At 33.7% G+C, this 22,105-nt stretch overlaps 1 long non-coding RNA gene across 1 annotated transcript in view; it reads right to left on the bottom strand.

Moving 5' to 3' along the window:
• Positions 1–22,105, bottom strand: part of LOC143238835 (uncharacterized) — a 70,448-nt gene that overhangs the window by 34,082 nt on the left and 14,261 nt on the right. The gene's annotated exons all lie outside the window — the stretch shown is intronic.

Raw genomic sequence — 22,105 nt, 5'->3', positions numbered from 1 at the left:
AAATCCATTGCAAGAGATGTTTTGTGAAAAATTATTTACAGCCGGCTGTAACTTTGTTAGTGAAGATATATTGAAGAGTGAATAATGAATAAATTAAATTATTTTATGTTTTTAAATATGGACAAGACGGCAAGAAAATAAATAGGTAACGTTATACAATTTTAAATTCAGGACTAACCTAAACGAGATGACTATACCGGTATGATAGAACATGGAAAGACTAAGTCTTAAGCTAATATTATAGTTTAATTGGTACTTGAACTCATAGGTACTTATTAAAATTCTATAATTACAGAATTGAGGAGAAGCAAATGTACATTTCACAAATACACATTTATTAACGACGGTGGTTTCGCCACTACCTGATGATGCCTTTGCTGTTGAAACGATGGTCGTAATAACTGGTGTATTTGTGAAACGTACAATTGTCTTGTTTTCCTCAATTCCTTATCCTTCTAATCACGTTCAAGTACAGACAAGTTAAACATTTCAATTATCTTTTGCGAAAATGATACAAGGTACATATACTGACACATGAGTGATGTTGAAAAGCATTCAGTGTTATTTTTCAATAGTTTCAGGGAAGTGTTCTTATTTAGATTTACATTTTTATCCGTAAACTAACTTAATAAGAGTGCTTAAGTTTAAGTGTGATAGTAAATGATTTCGCAACTTTATTTTGATATTAACATCAACGATAACAGGTTTAATTAATCAGAAGCATTAAATCTAAACCTATCCCTGAATCAATGATACCTTGAAAAACTTAAGAAAACAGAGCAGTAAATAATTTCTGAAATAGAATGTAATTTGTTATTTATTCTAAAATAAATTTGGCAAATTATTTTTGTAGAACTAATCATAAAACAGTCTAGATATAATACAGTGAGAAGGATATAGGTATTTCAATGTAAGAACATAATTCTGGAAGTTATATGAAATAAAATATTTATCTTATAACATAAATATATTTGACGTTTTAAAGATTATAGTTACTCTTGTCTATTTTTCACCTTAAATGCTTGTGGAATTATTTTATATTTGGTTCTGTGAATCACATTTATAACTATATCTCCCACTACTAATGGAAATGACGTCCACAGTATTTTTCATTAGAAATTAACAGTCCAAGTTATACTTCTCTTCAAAAATTTTGATTTTCAATTTTTTTAATGTTACCAGTTTCGTAGATTGAAACGATCTCACAGCAGCAAAACCAAATGACATGTTGCGTTTGAACAGCCACTTAATATAATCGTTTCTTTTCGTATAAAGCTACACAGTGGACTACCCCGGATTTTAGCATTGTAAATCCGTAAACTTACAGTTGACTCAAAGAGGGACACAACTACTTGAAATGAGACCCATAGAAATAAATTGTTTCATAAAAGTTACAAAAAGTAAAAACATATTTACTTTATTACCTTTCAAATGTATTTATATATTACACGACTAGTTTCAAACTGAGACTTACATCAAGTAATAATTAAGTGAAAAACTTTATCATTTTGTCCATGAAGTTTTGTAAGCCAAAACTTGTTGAGTAATACCAATGTATGTGAAGATATTTAAAGGTGAAAAAGTAAATATTTTTAGTTTCTATAACTTCATAAAATGTTTGCCAGTATCCTTAGAAAGGCAATATGTCGTCTGAATATTAGACTGTTTTTATTTTATTAATAATTTCAAAGTCGTAAAAGCAAAAAAAGCTCGAATAATAGAAAACTGAAGCTGCAAAAGTTCATATTTGTGACTTATAGTACAACAGAATCACTAGAACATTACAGAGAGAATTGACAATAGAACGTATACTCGAAAAATTCTTTCATGACGCTTTCCACTTAAAAATTAAACAAAACGATAATTAAAAAACAAATGGAATTTCGGCTCTCTTTATCTTTCTGGCTGTTTTCTTGAAGTGAAAAACTTTTCAATTCTATGGTAAAATTTTTCGGTACTTAGTATAATATCCGAAAATTAACGCCAGAAGAACCACAACTGTGGATAGGGCCAAAGATGATTGGCTTTGATGTGTTTTGTTTTGTTCCATTCAGTAGGGACATTGTACAAAAAAAAATTATCATTTCAATAAAATCTACAATACTGTATCGTATTTATTCATTGCGAAGACATTTATTTATTTACTAATGTAGTACTATTCTTCTCTCCACTGCCTCAAATTTTGGATAATTTAAATTGAAGCGATATTACACTGTGGGGGTAAATTATATTTCCTTACTTATAGACGTTTCTCTCCTCTTTAGAAAGAAAATACGCCTGATTTAGAAACAAAAAGAGTAAGATAGATAAGAATGAAATCTACAGTTAATTTTCTTATCCGTATATCCCCCAGTCGTACAGCGGTATGTCTGCGGACTTACAACGCTAAAAACTGGATTTCGATACCCGTGGTTGGCTAAGCACAGATAGCCCATTGTGCAGCTTTGTGCTTAATTCAGAAAAACAACAACAGCTTATCCATATAATAATTTGAAACCTATTATTACAGGCTGCCATCTGGTAGTCAGGTTTAAAACTAATGTCCGATACTTTTATCAGTCATACTGTAAAATAGTTTTCCCGTAACTAAGATTGAATATAAAGTATAAAAGAGGAATAGAAAAACATAAGTAATTGTTTATGATTGTCAATTTAGATAAGTGTAAATAATCTATTCACCAGTAAATTACAATGTAAACAGCCATTCCAATTAAGGAAATAGTGAATATACAAATTATGAAAATTTTTCTTTAAGTTATTGTATGAATAATATTTTTATGGCACTAAAACACCTATATAATTATTTAAATCTCTTATGTTTCTTAAGAAAAAGAATATTTTTATAATGGCAATTTCTTGAAAGTATTTATGATTCTTGTAGGTTTAAAGTCATCTAAATAATTCACAATATTATCAAATTTCTAATGATAATTTGTATAGATATCCTAAATTATACTCCGAACACGTAGTATGTTTTCAGTTTAATAATATATTTTAAGATAATTTTACTCATAATAATATCAAAGACACGTTGCACTCTGTAATTGTTTATTTTTCTTAATTAATGTGCTCTTTTGTTGTTGTTTTTAAAATGATAAAGGCTCAATGTGATGCACTTAAACTATTAAGAAATGGCCTGTTATGGTGGAACAATGGAAAACTTTCAAAGTAAATTAGTCGATTATTATGTTTTGTTGCACGTTGGCTAGGGCTATTTGTAAGGGAAAGCAAAGGAAAACTTATGATGTGTAAACCACTCTACAACCATCATATACAATATTGACGAAGCTTCTTGTTTAATACCAGGGCTGGGATACGAAAGACGAGGTATTGGTCTAGGTGCTACATTCGTGTAAGTATGAGAGCTGGTTGTTGTTTTTTTAGAAAGTTATTTCTCAATACCATTGTTCACTTTTTTCATTAATATCAATGTCAGGATATACTGATTTCAGAGTTGCAATGGTCGTTTCAAGATAAATCAATGGATGGCAGTGAAATTCCCGTTTTTCCTTTAAAATAGTGTTATATCATATCTGTCACGTACGTGTTTTTTCCGTAAATGAAATCGTAAAATTTTCTGTTGTAAAACAACGTAAATCAAGTACATGTGTCGCGTAACGTATATGAACGATATGAAGGACCGACCTTATGAGATCTGTTTAGTGATTTATCTTCTTTAGGACCGTTGTATTGAACTTCCCACCACCTTCAACCACACAGATATGTTAACCTTAGCTGACAAAACCTTAACAAGCAGCTTTAAATATGTTACTTTTATAATTCTTAGTTGAAAATCGCTATTAAAAAGCTGGTGTGTTTATTTGTTTTAGATCAACTCTACGTTTAGATATATATTGGATTTTAGTGTTGTAAATCAGTAAACTTAATGCTGTCCGACCAAGCTGGGCATGTTTCAATTTTTAAATGATTGTACAAGCTTTGTCTTGAAGTTCATAAAGAGGACAAGTTAATTATTATCTGTTTTATTACAAATGATAATTGATAAAGCTAGGAAAAGTCCTCATTTTATGAAGACACACGGTAGGAGACGAAACAAACTAAACCGCACGACACCTAGCGTGTTGTTAAAAGAACTGTTCAACAATCCCTATAACCACCTCTTTAATCAAAACTTTCCCAGTTTCTCGTGGTAGGTCTCTCAGGTCTCCTTACTTTACTTACTAAATTGCAAAGAAATTGCAAATTTTCTTCTCCTTCTTCGCATATTCAGCTAAGTTTATCTTCGTTACAACTTTACATTTACTTCACAATTATTCTTCTGCTGGTACAGCGGTAAGTCTATGGATTTACAACGCTGAATTCAGGAGTTCGATTCCTCTCAAACTACTCAGCAGATAGCCTGATCTAACTTTGCTATAAGAAGACACACATACTCTTCGCATAAGTGAAAAACAAACTTGTCTTTAATCGATTTCTTTCACTTTTGGTTAGTAGCTTGCATATATATTTCCCTAACTCTACATCACATTTGGTTATAGTACTTCAAATGTTCTCGGAGATATGGGTAAAAATAAACAAAATTTCTGCTAAAGTATCCTACATTTTTGCACTCGTCTGAAGAAACTTTGTCTGAATAGATCGTGCTGAAATTTTAGCAAACATTAAGATATTCTTATAGCAAAGCCACATCTGGCTATCTGTTGATTCTTAAAAGTGGACATTTTTTACTTTAATAAAAATTGGACAAGAAATTCGGAAGTTATGGGCTCAAAACTACCATAGTATAAAAAAGTTCACACGATTTTTGCGTAGAACTTTGCACCAGACTTTAAACGAAGAAAAACATTTTTCGGTATGTCAGTTATTGAAATATTAAAGAAACCCACATTCAGTTATAATGTCTCTGAATTTAATAGGTGATTGATACTAATTATTCCAAACTACATCTGAGTATTACATTTATTTTCTTTAATGTCATTTTTCCTAACGTACAAAAAAATAAAAAATAAAAGTGATATTTCGTCAAAAACAGAATACCTCTAAAAATCAATGTGGCCAAAATAAAGAAAAAACGAATTGTGGAAGTCAAAGTCTGTGGTCAAAATGAAAAAATATTGACGGTTAAAACTGTATTAAAACTTATCGTGTCCTAGCATTCAAATTTTTTTAAAATTTCTAAAGTATGCACATCCACTATAAGAAATCGTATGGGATGCTGTTTTATGTTTAGGTACTCACCGACAAAAGAACAGCGACCCAGCTAATCAAATAATAGGATTTGACTGTCACTTTTATAACGTAGCCATGACATTAAAGTTCGGGGCACGATTTTGCAATAATGGAACGCAAACCATGGACTCTAAGAATCACAGTTCGGTACAATTGCAGCAACTCATCTGGAATACTAAGTTTATCACTGAAAATATACTTGAGTTTGAAAACAGCTTCAAAACTTTTTAATCCTAAGGATATTTTAAAACATTTGCTTAAAGTCCAAATTGTTATTCAATAGTAATATATCCTTATTTCGATGTGCATGTGAGCTATTCCACTAGAACATAAAATCTTTCTCTTCAGATCTTATATTTAAATAACTGATTAGTTTGTACGTCGCCAGTTTTATTAAATAATAATTTTCTTTGTCTAAGCCTCAATGTTTTACTTAAATATTTGTGTACGTCGACTGGTTTCATTGCGTCAATTCGTAAACGTCAAAGTTGTTCCACATTTATTTTATAAACTCTACTAATGAGTTCAAAAAATTTTACTTTTTCACAGCAGTTCTCAGTTATTTCTCTACCTCTGGTAGAGGTGCTTGTTATAATGAATCAGTTCAAGAGTGTTTCCCACATGCACATTGTAATTACAATTTACATTTAAGTTAGACTTCATGCTTTCCCCTTTGATTCTTTTAGCTCTGAATTATCAGCAGCAGTTTAAGGATGTGGCTGCTTAATGCCAGTATAGTTCTTGTAAAACTACCAGCAAAATATGTTCCGAAGACCATTTGGTTAAGCAAGTGATTTCAATGCATATGGTCATAACTTACCAATAATGTGTTGAAGCTGAAAAGAAGATATAGTGTTTTTGAGTGTGTGTGGAAGAAGATTGAACGTTAATTTAAGGTTCTGCAGGACAGTTTTTCTGGAAAATTAAGAATAAGGTATATATTCTGACAATACGTTAATATATTTGATCTGTACTGATACAAGACATCTATTTTCTGTCCATACTGATGGAACCGTCATGGCTTTCGTGGTGGCAAGAAGTTCTGTAGGACCCAGTTTTTGTTTGTTGTTAAGCACAACGCTACTTGATTGGTTATTTGTGCTGTAGCCACTATACGTATCGAAATAAGATTTATAGCATTATAAGTCTTCAGATTTACCACTAAGCCACTACTCAAAAACTTCCAATTATTCGAATCTGTTATTTTAACTAAGGAATGCATGAAATTTAATAGTTGCGACATGTCACTGCAGGGCACAATGCCAGCGTTTTTGCTTTTTATCAAATTTAACTGTAAGCCAAGCATCGACATGGACACTGCTCATAGGAATGTCACTTCATTATTTAGAAACTATATAATGAAGTTGTAAATGTTCTACAGAAATCTATGAACATACCTTTTCAGTTCATATCATTTTCGCTTCAACTCTTCGAAGTTTATGATTTCTAGTCAATACTTAAATTAATTAAAGGAGTATTCATTCACAAAGAAAAAGTTATTTGATTATGAAACGAATTTAAGACCAACTCATGTTGTTTTATATCACTGATCACAAACATCCCATAGTTTCGAAACTTATTTATCAAAGTCATATAATTTTGTTGAGGAAAACACGTTCTAAAAATTTTGAAGAACTGACAATTTATAACAGCATTTTTTTTGAAAAATAAATCAAACTTTTGGCATCTAGTAAGGGAAACTTAATATAAGATTAAAGAAGGGAAGTGTTTACCCACGTTTATTTAATGAAGAACGTGAAATGTCGCTTTCTAGAGCAAATCACACGGCTTATCTTTAGAAAATCAGAATTAAGAATCTTACGACTTGTCATTCTACAGAAACTAAACCACATCCTCTGACTGACTGAAATATGTATATAGACGAGAATTCTACTTTTAAAGAGTCTATACTATTGTGATGTTGGTAATATTAAATTAGAATGAAACTTCTTACAACCGACTTTTCACCACTTTCATATTTGTAATTCAAAGTTATTTTTACTGCAGATTTCGTTCGACCCACTTCAGGCATTGTTATCAGACTTAATGAACAAAATAAACGCACAGTTGTAATATAAAAGTGTAAATGTTTGTTTGTTTGTAATAACCACAAAGCTACACAGTAATGTATCTGTGCTCCGCCCACCACAAGTATCGAAACCCGATTTCTAGCGTTGTAAGCTCGCGATCATACCTCTGTGCCAATGCATGGTATATCTAAATAAACATTGTCGCGTGTGCTTCGAGCCATTTGTCTATATTATTGTAAACACAATTCCTATATCGATGATACTTTAATTCATTCTTATACTGTATCTATCCGTATATACATATGCTGAGATTATTTTATTTGCCTCTGTTAACGCACCAGCTTCAATATATTTATCTTTATCTACTACTTCGACAATTCGTCTCCCCGTCAATTAGCCTCATGGATAAGACTATAACCCCTCAGCATTCTATATTTATTCTTTGTAAAATAGATCCTAAATTCGATATAGTTTCTCTATTTTATTTAGAAATCATAAAAAAGTTGCTTTTGGGCTGACGTTTAACAGCTCACTCCAACCCATAATGGCATCATTGTCAAGTCTTTTCATTCTCAACTCTATTACATTTTTTGTGCAATTTGGAATAATCCACTATTATTCAGAAACTTGGTTTCCCAATCCTGAAAAACAACCTCTACTTCATAACTCTTATTTATTTTCTTATGTTAATCGAGGAGTTGACCCAAAGAATATTGAACAAAATAAATCATATCTGAATTACTAGCTGATTGAATTTTCACTCGACTTTGCCATCTGATACAAACAACAAGACATTTTGCTGACAGCAGCGAAGTCACTCATCATTTTCTGTACCACGATGTTAACATTTTCAGATAATGCCATCAAGTAGAATTTCTCACCTCTGCTTTTACGGTGTCCCAACAGTCCTGTCTGCAAATACTGTCAAAGTCCACATCTTGCACTACAGTGCACCTGAGTTTACATCCCACCTGTAACGGTTGCCAGCCTGATTACCCAACGTATGCTTACAAGTGTTGCGTTAAATCTATTTCTAACTCTGATGATTATGGCGGCTCCAGTTTATGCCTCTAATATTATTACACTTATGTCTAACCCCATCTCTCTACTTCCTACAATTGAAGACCTACTCACTTCCTAACAATTACCCTTCAGAATATACACATGTATCAGGAAGTTTCGTCCTTGGTAATACTAATTATGCTGCTGAGACAGTACTAAAATTCCAAATGCAAGCTATTTATTCCGGTCTTACTTCATATTTTCATTCAGATGTCTATGGAAACTGAAAAGACTTAGATGTATAGAAACCAATGGAAACCAAAAGGACTGGGATATGTAGAAACCAAGGTGTTTTTTCTTTACTGACAGATTTGTTTGTTTGTTTGTTTTGTATTTTGTGCAAAGCTACTCAAGAACTATCTGCCCTATGCATCCCTAATTTAACAGTGCAAGACTAGAGGGAAGGCAGCAGCTAGTCATCATCCCTCACCGCCAACTCTTTGGCTACTCTTTTACCAACGAATAGTGGGATTGACCGTCACTACTGAAAAAGGAATCATGTTTGGAGTGACGGAGATTCGAACCCACGGGCCTCGGATTACGAGTCCAGCACCTTAACGAGTCCAGCCATGTCGGGAGTCGTAATAATTCACTGAAGATTTGATCGAATGCTGTATTGTAAGAAGTTTCCATGCAAAGATTTTCTTAACTACATATTTTGTTGTGTTTTAAGACAAAGTATTGTGCATCTTATTACATATCTTACAAACTGAATTTACAACTAACCTGTGATTCGATGCTTGTCTAGCAATTTTGTTTGTAGCACAAAGCTACACGATGGGCTAGCTGTGCTTTGCTCACCACGCGTATCGAAACTCAGTTTTTAGCAATGTAAATCCGATGAAACTCTGCTGTGTCACTAGGGGATGCTTGTCTAGGAATGTTTCACTTGATTTTATATATGTTTCTTGTGTTTACTACCCCCATGGTGTTTGTAATAGGCTGGTAATACTCTGTTTCTTTTTACTGCAGTGTTTTTCATAACAGTCTTTTGGTCTTAAACGATCAGGATTAGGGTTGGCATCATAAGCATATCATTTGAGAATCATTAAGATCTGGTCACAATCGTATGCTCGCTTAAAGCTAGCACGTCTGTAGCATATTGCTTTACAGGTGACGGATTACAATACTAGTTTTCTAACGCACAAGTCTTTACAGGACATGGACTGCTATAATACCTATCCAATGTATGAATCTTTACCGGAAATGGATTACTATGATATCTTGCTGGTGCCCGATCTAGTATTGCGTTGAAATTACTTTTATAATACTTAAGTCTCTTTTTTTTTTTCAGGTTGAGGCTAATAGTACTGAAGTGATATAAGCCTTTTTCTCTCGGGAATTGTTCTATATTTTTACCTACTACAATTGCTATCCACTTGGAAGATGTTTGAACAGAACGACTTAAAGTATGTTCATGTGTTAATGTTTCTTTCTTTGGATACATCATTTTGACAAGGATGCGCATCTAAGCTGCACTTTTCTGTGGCAACTGGACGTCCAGCACCCACATTATCCACTACAATAAGAACTGGATGTCCAGTTGAAGTATTGCAGCCTGGAGATTCACACATTGTGTCAACTGAACTTTCAGAATTAAAACAAATATTTTTCTATCTCCCTGTCAGATGGGCATTCAGAAAACGTGTTAAACCTAATATCTCTTATAACATTGGAAGGTGCCTTTATGTAACTACATATTTGCCTACTACCTTTTCTCTAAACAGCAAAATATGAGAATACTGATGTTTTTTAACACGTATATTGCTTTCACAATTAGAAAAAAACTGTATAAAGACAGTCAAGGTTACTGTCAATGTCCTCACAACAAAAGAGGAACGCAATAAAATAGAAGGCACTATCAGTAAAGCACTTGTTGCTGTAATATTCTATGTGGGTGACATCATATGATGATCAGCAGACATAACATCATGCTTGCAATTACCAAATTTTGAGAAAACTCTAAAGCTTCCAATGGCAATCCGCCATTGCTTATTAGACAATATTCTCACACGATATAATAGATGCAAATATATGTTTTTAATACGCGTATTTAACAACAAAAAATCCTTGCTAATATTAAGCACTAAGCACATACAACAAGTTAATACCATATATCAATAGTGAGTAACAGTCAAAACAGCCAAAACCCCTTACAAAGCTTTTATATTAATAAATGTATGTAAATAAACTGTGGACAGTAACTCCCACTTCCTTCTCACATAGTGAATAATACTGGAAAAGAAATTAGTCTTATGGTTATATAGCTAGTACAAGCTACAGTGCGCACGAATATATTGGTTTATGTGTAAGAAAAACAAACTTATGAATTAAACCTACAAATAAACCTATTAGCTTCCACAAAGAAGTAACGACAGCCAACAAACAATTAAAACTCACGTGTTCACGTGGAAGCCAGTCTAAGTTCCACCCATTAACGAGTGTATCAAAATTTTACAAAGGAGAATTCCAGGCTGCACACAAGGATTAATTATCTATCCAGAAAGTTTACATGAGAAATAAAAATCCAAGCACTTTACAAGAAAAGCACTAATCAGAATTTCACGAAATTAGGCACAAAGGACAAGAGGAATACTTATCCCTGTAAAATTTAAAGGAAATTTAAAATCTAGATTTTATAAAAATCAATATCAGACCTGCAAGCTATAAAATGTATTGTTTTGAGCTACACAGGCTGTTGTTAGTAGAATGGGTGTGAAGGAAGTGGTGATAGTTTCAAAACTATCGGAACAAGACTGAGATAATGGCTGAGGTTTTAAAGTTAAACGCGCGTCCCAAAAACAAATTGGGTGTGCGAAAACGAAGAAAAAAAAAGAAAACGAACAATATGGTCAGATTCGGTTAGGCTACATACCGGCAATGGTTCCATGGTTCTATTTCGTTTCTGATGTGTTAACTACTAATGTCTTGATGGTTTTCAATCTCAAATGTATAAAGTGTAGCTGTTAGAATGGGTGAGTTTCAGAGAAGTGATTTTGTACCAAAATCATGTACCATGTAAAATCACTTTTGGTTATGGTCGCATTTTGGAAGCGTATGTGTTTATTTTTACCTTGACAAGGCGACTCACAACCGTGAGTCTTTGTTCTGCTCAACCTACATGTCCACAGTTTCCCTGTTATCACAATGCATTTACATGCAATCACAGCATGGTACCTCCTTTGACCAAGCAGTTTTAAACTCAGACCATAATTTCATAATTGCAACCCCCCCAACTCAAAACATCCAGAACAAAACTGTGAAACAGTCATCGGAATCGGAATAATATATTTACCACTAATTAAGAGTAACAATTTAAAAGTAATAAATTGCAACACCCCCAACATATACCACAATGTATTCTCAATGTATTAACACTTTAATTAAAATAAAGTACAGAACAACGTTTCGACCTTCTTAGGTCATCTTCATGTTAGCGTCTTCTTTGTGACGATAAATCCCACTATTCTTTAATAAAAGAGTAGCCCAAGAGTTGGAAGTGGGTGGTTATGACTAGCTGCTTTCCCTCCAATATTGGCCCGGCATGGCCAAGCGTGTTAAGGCGTGCGACTCGTAATCTGAGGGTTGCGGGTTCGCATCCCGGTCACGCCAAACATGCTCGCCCTTTCAGCCGTGGGGGCGTTATAATGTGACGGTCAATCCCACTATTCGTTGGTAAAATTGTAACCCAAGAGTTGGCGGTGGGTGGTGATGACTAGCTGCCTTCCCTCTAGTCTTACACTGCTAAATTAGGGACGGCTAGCACAGATAGCCCTCGAGTAGCTTTGTGCGAAATTCCAAAACCAACCCTCCAGTATTACACTGCTAGATTAGGGACGGCTAGCGCAAATAGTCCTCGTGTAGTTTTGTGCGAAATTCAAAAACAAACAAACGCCCCCATTCCCTCCGCGCACACACATAATAGAGAAAAAAATCTTTGGATGTGGAAAAAAGACCGTGTGATTAATCTCGTTCTCAGAAACACTTCCGTTATTCCAATAACAAGATACTTTCGTCACCTCTTTGACCTCTACAAGCTGGATATTACCTGGCTCAATGAAAGTTCACATTAATAACTGTTATCCCAAGGAAAGACTTCACTTCTGCCTCACTTTTGCTTATAATCCCATGATTTTCGTTATCTCCTGCTTGAGCAATTTTTACCAATCCTTATAATAAATTTCAACGATGGCTAGTCTGCCTATAATATTAATAAAATTTGCAATCGGACAGTGTAAATTCGACACTTACCCCAACCATCGCCACGATTGCTGATCGGACGCTCAAAACTGAGCTTCATACTATATTTTAAACTAAGACTTGAAGATATCTTTTGTAAAAAATAACTGATATGGTTCATGATGATTTAATGTAATTATTGACTACTTGGTTACATTGGTTCGACGTGTAAAAATGTAAGCTGCAGCTAGAGACTGTCATGGAGATTTGTTTGAAAATATAGACAGCGTCTATAGTTGCTGTGTAACTAAAATCTCTCTATATATAATGCATATTAATGGGCAAATATACGCCTAGACTAAACCAAACTGTCACTAAGCGCCCATGCCGTTTTATTAGAAGAAAAGCAGCCTTTTCTAAATGCAACATATCTGTTTAAAACACCACTTTAAATAAACATTCGTGTCTTTTAAGGCAATTGTTTTATTAATATGTGTGTAATAAAATGTAATTTGGTGCATATTGTTTTTTAACTCCTTCACTTCATACATAATATACGGGTTGACTCCCTAAAGACACTGATTGTATAGTTTTCAAAGCATTGAGTTTCTATATATTACAGTCATCCAATGTTAATTCATGTAATTATGGTTTCACCGTCTTAAGCTTCTTAAAGAAACACTGAATATATAAACATATAAACAAACTTCAAGGAATAGTGATATTATCGTTTACACTAGAATTATTATTGTTTCTATTTTATTAAAATATATATAAATAACCTAAAAAGTATACTACAGAATGTGCAATCATTCGCTTACATATTGTTTGCATTTAAGCACAAAGATACACAATGGGCTATCTGTGCTTTGCCCATCACGGATACCAAAACCCGGTTTATAGCGTTGGGGGGCCCATTTAGTAATACTGCCCCTGTTTGATTGTAATACGCGCGCCCCGGTTTTGCTGTTGTTGGTGGAATAACAACAATGATAAAAAAGAAAAAATGAGTGATTCCTATTATGAGCCACAACCGTGGTTTATGATAATTAGTCCATAATTGTTACTTAACACAGTTTCGACTTTGTAGAGTGTGTTGATCTTCATTCTAAGAGGGAATTTGACCAGCTGCAGCAAAAGCATGAAGGGCCTTACTCTGACGAGCGGAGAAGAAAAAGAAGAAACGGAAATATAACAACTTATTATAAGGAATATTATTTGTATACATACTTTGATACATTATGACACATTGTCTCATACTTGCATTGAATATATATGGATGCACTCATACAGGTTGAAAAATTAATATGGTATGTATATATACGGCCTTACGACTTAAAAAACAACTATAAAGCCATGCATGTTTCTATATATATAGATACTAACCAAACTGCATCTCACGCGCACGCATGTATAAAAGCAAACGGTTACAAAATCCTCTCCATGCAAAATTCAAATATAGTTCAGCAGTCCCTCCAATCCAATGTTTGCAGACTCCCCATATAACTACAGGGTATAAATATGGTAACTACGTATATTTTACAAACACATGCATAACATGCTGTATGTAGATCAGCAAACGTTATTGTGATCATACATGCGGTACCACTAGCAGCGGTAACATTGTAGCAAGTTTATTAGGAGCAATAGCCATCCAGTTTCCATGAAGCCAATCCAAAGGTTGCCAATGTTTCCCGAGGAACCATCATATACCAATTACGTATAGTTCACGAAACTAAACTATTTCAAAAAGGAATGTCTACAATAGACATTAAAAACTAAAGCAACGAGATTGTTTAAAACTGTTAATTTGAAAGAGAGGGAATGGGGATCATCAGAACCAGACTGTTTAAAACTGTTAATTTGAAAGAGGGGAATTAAAATCATCAGAACGAGACTGTTTAAAACTGTTAATTTGAAAGAGGGGAATGGGGATCATCAGAACGAGACTATTTAAAACTGTTAATTTGAAAGAGAGGGAATGGGGATCATCAGAACCAGACTGTTTAAAACTGTTAATTTGAAAGAGGGGGAATGAAGATCATCAGAACCAGACTGTTTAAAACTGTTAATTTGAAAGAGGGGAATGGGGATCATCAGAACGAGACTGTTTAAAACTGTTAATTTGAAAGAGGGGGAATGGGGATCATCAGAACGAGGCTGTTTAAAACTGTTAATTTGAAAGAGGGGAATGGGGATCATCAGAACGAGACTATTTAAAACTGTTAATTTGAAAGAGGGGAATGGGGATCATCAGAACAAGACTATTTAAAACTGTTAATTTGAAAGAGGGGGAATGAGGATCATCAGAACGAGACTGTTTAAAATTGTTAATTTGAAAGAGGGGAATGGGGATCATCAGAACGAAACTGTTTAAAACTGTTAATTTGAAAGAGGGGAATTAAAATCATCAGAACGAGACTGTTTAAAATTGTTAATTTGAAAGACGGGAATGGGGATCATCAGAACGAAACTGTTTAAAACTGTTAATTTGAAAGAGGGAAATGGGGATCATCAGAACGAAACTGTTTAAAACTGTTAATTTGAAAGAGGGGAAATGAGGATCATCAGAAAATACAGAAATAAGATATGTAACTTAATGTGAAAATACAGAAATAAGATAAGTAACTTAATGTGAAAATTCCCCAAAAAGTAAACAAACAACTTAGGGTTTGAGGCATAGTGTTGGTATTATTTTTAAACCCTATTCTTACTCTCCTAAATAGTGAAGCTTTTAGACATGGAGTAAAAATAGTGATTTGTAGAGTATCTGCACGAGCCATCCATAATTTTCAACTGATACGCAAAAGTGAAAGCAGCAAGTCAAAATACTAATAAAATCGGTTTCATATCACAGTTTTGGCTCAAATCATGAATTACTGGGTTCATGGTACTGGTAAGCCTTGCCCTGAATAAACATATAGTTAAAACTATAAAGAAATATAAAAACTTGACGATTGTTAAACTTATTATTAAATTTTATTAAAAGAAAAATGACACACAAATAGAAACGTAGAATATACAACGTATTTCATTACACCTTCCAACATTTACACATAATTATGGCTTTAATTCTGGTAGTTTCAACCTGGTGGCACAGCGGTATGTCTGCGGACTTACAACACTTGAATTCGGGTTTCGATTCCGGTGGTGAGAAGAGAACAGATAGCCTATTTGTGCTTAACTTCAAACAAACAAACAGTTTCAACCTCAACCCCATCTTAAGCGACACATGGATTAAATGGCGAGGTTACATAGGCTCCTAAGTTCCAGACATGACCATCCTTAATCTTAAACTAATGAAAAAAAATGAAGTGTACCAGTTAGCAATACCCGCAGCCTATTCAGCTACTTGTAAACAAATAGCGATATTGACTGTCACCATTATAACACCCACCGAGTTGAAATTGTGGAACGCGTTTAACTGCATATCTCGGCTAAACCATAGACTTTTAGGTACACAGTCCGGCTTGTTAACCTGATTCTATGGTCCACCCTACTTACTACTGTAAAAAACACACCCACTACTTTACACTTACATAGTGCGTATAAACAGATAGAGTGTTCACATACATAAGCAGGTGCAGTGTCCATGTATTATTCTGCTTTAGTGGTAGAGGTCAGCTATTTACACAATACAAAATACATGAAACAGTGGTGTTTTTGTGTTTTCTTTTTAAATTAACGAGGTATTTTGCGCGAAGAGATTCATTTTGTTTTAAACAAATAACAACAAAAGGGCTAAAAGTTACATGTTTATATAACTTATATAATGGATATATATTTTCAATTTCCATTGAAACTTTAGTATGGTCTGGATTTGTAACGCAATAACATGAACTCATAATGAATACAGATTGGCTTGTAACGTTCTAAGGTTTCCCAATAAGGCAACAACGTGATTATTAGGTGGCCTTGAAGATGAAACCTATAAAATACTTCAGAAAAGTAGTTGCACAAAAATGCTTTGAAACATACCAGAAACGTTGCCTTAAGCCTAATTTAGAATAAGGGCCATGTTTTCTTAAGGGTCCTTTTTTTTCAACTGGAAAATATTGAAAAACAGTATTCTTCTCCAAGTATGATTTATAAACTTCTTGAAAACATGACTACCGAAAACCTTGTGTGAAACACTTGTGTGCACTCTGTCGTATTTTACACCTTAATGAACTCCACTACTGTTTTTAACGTGTTTTCTTACCAGATTATATTATACCTAGAATAGAAAAGCAAAAATCAAACAAACGTTAAGAAGGTTTTCTCTTCTGCTGCCTTTTTTATGTGATACTATTTCAGCTGCCAATTTTGTTCACCACCCATTCTAAAAATACAAATATGAAACCTGTCATCGAAATACATACCACTTCTGTGTACAGGCAAATACAGATGTAAAAATTAATGTGTTTTCCTTTACATTCCTACAGTAAATCCAGCTATAGCAGGCTAATAAGAATACTTATTTAGTATTAAACTACTTCCACGGATCATAAACGTAAGCTTTTATTACAATGTGGCATTACACTAAGAAGTGCAAAGCGTGTACAAGGAGCTGAATTAAAATGGTGATCTCCTTTATCCAATTAACTGTTTTTATAAATAGACCCATAATTATTGTCCACAGATTTAGCTTAGTAATTTTTCAGTCACTGAAACATAAAACCACCTCCCCACCATTCACACATTTGAAAGTTAGTTATACAGTTAATGAGATATTCATCTATTATGCATTCTCACTTTAGAGGACTTTTTCTTGCAGGAAATGAGTTGATTTGTAACTAATACATTTCAAATTCACCATACCCTAATCATCTGCATAAGTTAGAAACTCAATAGTGCGAGGAAAGCATTATACACTCAATATATTTCCCTCTGAAGCAAAACTGAGGTAAAGGAGAACAGGTAAAGAAGTTCAAGCAATTTCATGTTTAGTGATTTTTATAGAAGAATGTAATTTACTCTTACCCTTTCAGTTACTGATAATAATCTACGTTCTGGTTGTTGAATATAACCATATAACAAAATTATATAAACTAAGTAGCGACACTAGATACATGCTAAGAGGAATATACGTGATTATAAAAAATGATTTTATTACAAAATCCAAATGGATATTCCTAAAATATCTCTTGACACCCTACGTTTGGGATATGATCAAATCTAATTATATACTTCCTGGATAGATTTTAGACTCTGATATTTTTATTCACTTAAACATTTGTAATAACTGTCTTGAAAATAAACAGCTTTGGTTATTTGTTTTGAATTTCGTGCAAAACTACGCGAGGGCTATAGGCGGTAGCCGTCCTTAATTAAGCAGTGTAAAACTAAAGGGAAAGCAGCTAATCATCATCACTACCACCAATTATTTGGTTTTTCAACAACTAATGGGATTGATATTCACATTATAACGCTTCCATGCTTGAAAGGAGCGATTATGTTTAGTGTGACGGAAATGCAAAGGCGATACCCTCTTATTACGAGTCTAGCGCTCTAACTACCTTGCCATGCCGTCCATGCAAATAAACACCCGAAAAGGAGAGCACGTGATTACGGCGACATGTTATTTTGGATGTTTCATATGTTAAAATAACGAAAAAATCAGTTAATAATGAATTTTTAAAACATTTATGTTTACTAATTAATCACAATAAAAGCTTGAGTCATACTTACAATTTTTGTGTTTATGTTATTGCTTTGAAATTACATTTTTCTGCTACGACATGCTACTTGTAACACTCCACCGTTCTTTATTTCCTTGATTTTCTGGAAAACCTTAACACAAATTCAACATATTATTTAGTGTTTGAGAAAGCGCTCTGTTCATCATTTGTAACTTAGAAATTATTATATGTTTCTATAAAGTACGTATTTAGAGAAATTTTTCCCAGAGCACTAGTGATATCAAATTGGACACTTAGGAAAGCCTAGCTATGAAAGACAAAAGTAATTTTTTTAAAATAAATATAAATTATCTTAACTAAATAACTATTCAGAAAAACTATGGCCACTTGTATTTTTTACGCAAAATTCATAGCCTTTGCGAATATATATACATAAACGTTAACGTGTGTGATTTTTCTGTTCCTTATAAGTTTCGACATTTCTTGACCAATCAGCACTTCACAGGGATAATTTCACAATTAATTTCGGAAACCCACTATTTTTTAAAACTAAACTTTGGAATAAGTTGGGAGTTATAAAACATTTCTAACGTGTTTACTGACAATAGGTTTGCTTTTGCAATTCATCTAACAGAATCAAATGGATAAAAAAAAACTCTTCTTAGAATAAGACATCTCTTTGAAAGTATGTTTTGCCAACCAGTTAAAATGACAGTTCATCAAACCATTTTGCTTTATACCATTAAACAACGTTTTAAATGTGCATTTGTTAAGTCAGATAATTGCTTGTGAAGCACCTATCTTACCATAGGATTTCAGAAAGTGAATCTAATCATATCAACTGGAATTCTCCGATCCAAAAAAAGAGAAGGATCTACTAAAAACGTCAAAAAACTGGTATGGCTAGAGAAAATATACTCTTTCTACAACTGTGTCAGAACCATTAACCAAATACAGCTTTCCAAGTTCGTTTATATTATTTCTTACGACAGATTCCAAATCTTATTAATAATAATCAAACCATAATGGCCCCACGATAGTACAGCGGTAAGTCTACGAATTTATACTGCTAAAATCAGGGGTTCGATTGCGCTGGGTGGGCTCAGCAGATAGCCCAATGTGGCTTTGTTACAAGAAAAACACACATACACTCAAACCATAATTGGACTTAAGTCTTTTTGAAACTTTCGTAGACTTTTTAAAAGAAGATGATAATCACAATGGCGATCTTCCAGTCATCAAGACTTTCTAATCCCGTTAAACTTTTGGAAAGTAATAGTTAAGATCTTCTCTACATTTGCTGAGCTTATTCGAAATTTTAGGACAACAATCTCACTTGCTGTAAGAGCGTGTTTATACATATGAAAGAAATTATGTTTCCTTAAAACCTTTCTAAAGCAACTTTTTTTTTGTCACTGAAACATAAGTTAAGAAAATGTTGTTCACTCTCAAAGAGATTGATTGTTTTGTACATCTTTTTTACTACTTTCTCAGTGAAAACATTAGTAAGAAAATACTTGTGTGATTTCATTCAAAATCACTTACGGAAGCAATATTGTCCTTGACCCGTTGTTTCAATCAACATTATATCATTCCCTCTTAGTCTTAGCCTCTCTTCCCAGTGTTACAATGGTATGTCTGCAAACTTCTAACGCTAGAAAGCGCGTTTCGATGCTCCTGATGGGATGAGCACCGATAGCCCATGAAGTAGCTTTGTGTTTGTAGTACAAACAAACAAAATATTAAAAATAGCTTTTGACTTTTTTGTACCTATAAGCGGTAATACCTTTAAATTTGCAAGTGAATATTATGTTATTAATAGCTAAACATTTTCTTTTTAATATAAGATTAATTTCTCTATTCATCTATTTAGGAAAAGTCTTTTAGTTAGAGCATAAACTTTAATGAGGAATATTTTTTATTCAGTTTGAAAGAAATATCAAAAACATTTTTTGCCTCATTAACATTTTTCACTTTGAGAACACTTCCTCAGATTTTTCACTATTTCCTACAATTAATTGAAACAAATGCCCTTTTTGTATAGTATTGGGAAAACCATGCAGTTATACTAAAAATAAATAACATTTTCGTCAAACAATAGTTTTTGTCAAAAACATTAATTTTCAATTATTTTATACGAAGCAATAAAATTATGAAGAACATAAGAAGCGAAAATAAAAAACTTTATTAATATTATCTAGTTAAAGAAACAAACGATCTTCAGAAAATATAAAAAAATATTCAATGTTATTAATCAAGGTAACTTAAACCAAAAGAGAAATACAAAAATAAAATAAAAACCATGGAAAATATTTAGAATTTTTCATTTATTTCCATGCGTTTTACTCCTCTTTAACAATTTAGGTTATATAAATTATACCAGTAATTATAGATCTAATAGTCATACATCAGTAATGGGAAGAGTTTCTGAAAGCTTAATAAAAGATGAATTGCAAAGTAATTTAAAAGGTTTAAAATTTTGTTGGATTATTAGCATTATTTCATTTTCACTAGGGGTGAGACATGGCCTAACTAACCTTTTGACTCTCTTTGAAGAGGTTACTGCTTATGTAGATGTGAGTAGGATGTAGACCTGGTGTATCTGGATTTTCAAAAAGCACTTCACAAGGTGCCATATCAAAAATTTGTCCCCTTCCCCACTGACATAGCAGTATGCCTGCGGGCTCACACTGCTAGAAACCGGGTTTAGATACCCGTTGTGGGCATAGCACAGATAGCCCATTGTGTAGCTTTGTTCTTAATTCCGAATAAACAAAATCAAAGGCTTGTTAATAAAGTTACTTCTGTAGGTATGTGTGGTACCTACATTGGATAGAAAAATGGCTAAATTAAAAAGCAGGGGGTTATTATAAATGGAGTTCAGTCAAGCTGGATTATCACCAGCAGAATGCCTTAGTGCTCAGTGTTAGGGCTTTTGCTCTTTCTTGATTTACATAAAAAATATAGATCATTTGAACTTGCAAATGAATTACATTAAAGTTTAGGGTGTTGCTTCCTGTGAGGACGCTACTGCTGCCTTACAAAAATATAGATTTAGTGAAATGGTTAAAAAATGGCAGATTGATTTTAATTATAACAAAAACAAGGTAATGCATGTGGGATATCAACATTTCAATTATTAGTATAATGTGTTCGGAATAACCTTGAAAGTGTTATGGAAGAAAATAGGCTTAGTGTTCTGATTTATCATTCTCTTAAGCTATCCAAGCAATACGAGGGCTGTTCAAAAAATACGCGGACTGTTTGAATTGCGCGGCTCCAGTTAGTTTCAGGGGAATCCGCTTGGTGTCGCTAGGTTTGTACAGATCAGCTGATTACGACGCCATTTCCCGATTGCAGATATCTTCATTTGTGTATTAGATACGCGGTTTTAAGTGAAGTGCGATTTTTTCGTTTGGCGGATTTCAGAATGAATGACCTGAAGAAGCAACGACTTGCTGTGAAATTTTGTGTTAAACTTGGAAAATCTGCGACTGAAACTTTTTGCTATGCTTAACACGGCTTACGGTGATGTTGCTATGAATCGTACGGCATGTTTCAAGTAACATGAACGTTTTAAGGATGGTCGACAGTTCATTGAAGATGATGAGCGTTCTGGACGTCCTTTCACGTCAACTGACGACCCACACGTCGACACAATCAACACACTGGTGCGGGCAAATCGACGTCTGACTGTCAGGGAGCTTGCTGAAGAGTGTGGGATATCAGTTGGATCTTGTTACGAGATTTTGACCGAAAAATTGAAGATGCACTGCGTTGCTGCGAAATTCAGCCCTCAGAACTCGTGAGTTTTTGGCCAAACACTCGATCACTGTTCTTCCCCACCCCCACCCCCCTACTCACCTGACCTTGCTCCTTACGATTTTTTCTTGTTCCCCAAACTCAAAAGACCCTTGAAAGGAAGAAGATTTGAGACGATTCCCGAGATTAAGGCAAATGCGACGAAGGAGCTGGAGGACATTACAAAAGAAGCGTGCCAGGACTGTTTCAACAAGTGGAAAC

This window comes from Tachypleus tridentatus, chromosome 13, assembly GCF_004210375.1.
Source record: "Tachypleus tridentatus isolate NWPU-2018 chromosome 13, ASM421037v1, whole genome shotgun sequence".
Classification (NCBI taxonomy): domain Eukaryota; kingdom Metazoa; phylum Arthropoda; class Merostomata; order Xiphosura; family Limulidae; genus Tachypleus; species Tachypleus tridentatus.
Note: the sequence above shows the minus strand (reverse complement) of the source record. Positions and strands in the feature narration are given on the sequence as shown.